Source organism: Gymnodraco acuticeps, unplaced genomic scaffold (assembly GCF_902827175.1).
Source record: "Gymnodraco acuticeps unplaced genomic scaffold, fGymAcu1.1, whole genome shotgun sequence".
Classification (NCBI taxonomy): domain Eukaryota; kingdom Metazoa; phylum Chordata; class Actinopteri; order Perciformes; family Bathydraconidae; genus Gymnodraco; species Gymnodraco acuticeps.
In genome coordinates, this window is record NW_022990955.1 from 3,180 (window position 1) to 5,000 (window position 1,821).

Genomic DNA, 1,821 nt, shown 5'->3' on the forward strand with positions numbered 1-1,821 from the left:
AAGCTTCATCTATTATGCAAAATCCACTTTTTCATGTATTTTATACATCAACATGTGTCCCCTCTGTGTAAAGAGATTCTGAACGTTTCAGGAACGAAGACCCCTCTCTTTTTGTCCTGATCCATTTATATAAAAACCTGTCTGAAAATGAGCTGATCAGATTTTGGCCACTTTATGATGTCATAACGATTTTTTGGCTTGTGTAACCATTAGCCAATCACCAACCAAGGTAACCCCCCCCCCCCCCCCCCCCCCCTTAACGACTGTTGCGTCGCCGTGTTCTCCTGTGTCTTGGCCATGCGTCGCACTGGAACACACCGCAAAGACTTTCGCCGAGCACGTACGAACTGCGCATGCGTGAGCGGTAATAACTCTCTTTACCAGCAGGCGGCGGTAGTGTGTATTCGTCATTCAAAAGAGGCAATAACCGGAAGACAGAGAAGAAGAACAGACAAACAACAAATAGCGTGTGCGTTCCATTTTCACTCTCGTCCATCGAAAACATGTTTCGTGCGGTACTGGAGCTATCAGCCATTGGAGTGTTGCTTGTGGAAGACATTCTCAAGCAACTGTTTCGTTTCTCATGCACTGATTCGCTAGCTGAACAGCCAATCAGTGATTTCTTTGTCCGACTGCCTGTGGCCGACGCACGGCCATGATAGGCCAAATAAGGCGTGTCACGGCCGACGGTGCGCGACACACCAAATTGAGTTTGGGCGACAGGGCACGCTTCGTGACACAGAATCAGCACTTTTGAAACAGGGCTGAAACAGAGGGGATTATGGGATTCTACAATGATCTGTTTGGTATTTGGAGCCAAACACTTCAGAGACATGTTTTGTATATATCTGAGACCTGTAATATATTGATGAAAAACAGTATAATAGGGGACATTTAAAAGAAACACCTAAATGTGTATACCTTGGATGTTTTCTGTTTAATAGTCTGAAGGTGAGAAATAAAAAACACACACTTTTCAATACTTAGTCATTATTATTACATTAGTTATAGATTCAGAACGTCATTGCATATTAAATGGAACAAAAACAGGTACAATACAAAAGGTATCCTCTACAGAGGACCCTATGCAGTGAGTCACGTTGTGGTGGCATCAGATTTCATTGTGAGGCCGGAGTTTGATAAGACTCCAAAGTCAGACAGTTGCTGCAGCGAATCAGTTACATGTCTGACTCTAAAAATAAGGTGAAGGTGTTGCAGTGCGTTTCATCAGCAACATAGATGATAAAACAATTTAAAAGAACTGGTTACAAAATGGGACAATAAATCAAAAATATGTTCAAATATAGTTGATAAAGTAGTTTATTATTGGTAGTTGTTTTTACCTGGAGGTCAGGAACCCTATAAGCCTTCCTAAGATTAAGGAAGAAGAAATACAATCATATAACACAACTTTAAGCAACTCTTTTGAATAAAATAATGACTCGTTGGTCTCATTGCTTGTTTCAAGGAGTGCTGATTTGTTACTGATGCAAGAAGTGACTTTAAGACGGCAAAGGTAGATTAATGTGACTTCTTATCCAATTCCAGTTTATAGCAGCATATATTTGGTTATTTTTTAGAGAAACTGTTGAAATACTGGATGGGTTTGTTCTGTAGGAAAGCAATTTTTAGTCATTTGTGCATCACTTATTAGAAAAGAATGCAAGACAATCTTCAGATGTGACTGCGCTGCCCCTTGCTGGCCAAAGGTTTATATTGCAGACAGCTACAGAGTTTAACAAGTGAGACATTTGATCTTGCAAAATTATTTTGCTAAAGGCTGCTGCTTTTGAGGTTGTCATGACTCAAAATATTAGTTGA

At 40.4% G+C, this 1,821-nt stretch overlaps 1 protein-coding gene across 2 annotated transcripts in view; it reads right to left on the reverse strand.

Moving 5' to 3' along the window:
* Positions 1-973: 973 nt before the first annotated feature.
* ptk6b (PTK6 protein tyrosine kinase 6b) overlaps positions 974-1,821 on the reverse strand; it is a 19,505-nt gene continuing 18,657 nt past the window's right edge. For both annotated transcript variants that reach the window (XM_034235129.1, XM_034235128.1), the window contains one exon: positions 974-1,821. This exon is cut by the window's right edge and continues 730 nt beyond it. The gene's annotated coding sequence lies outside the window, so the exon portion shown is untranslated.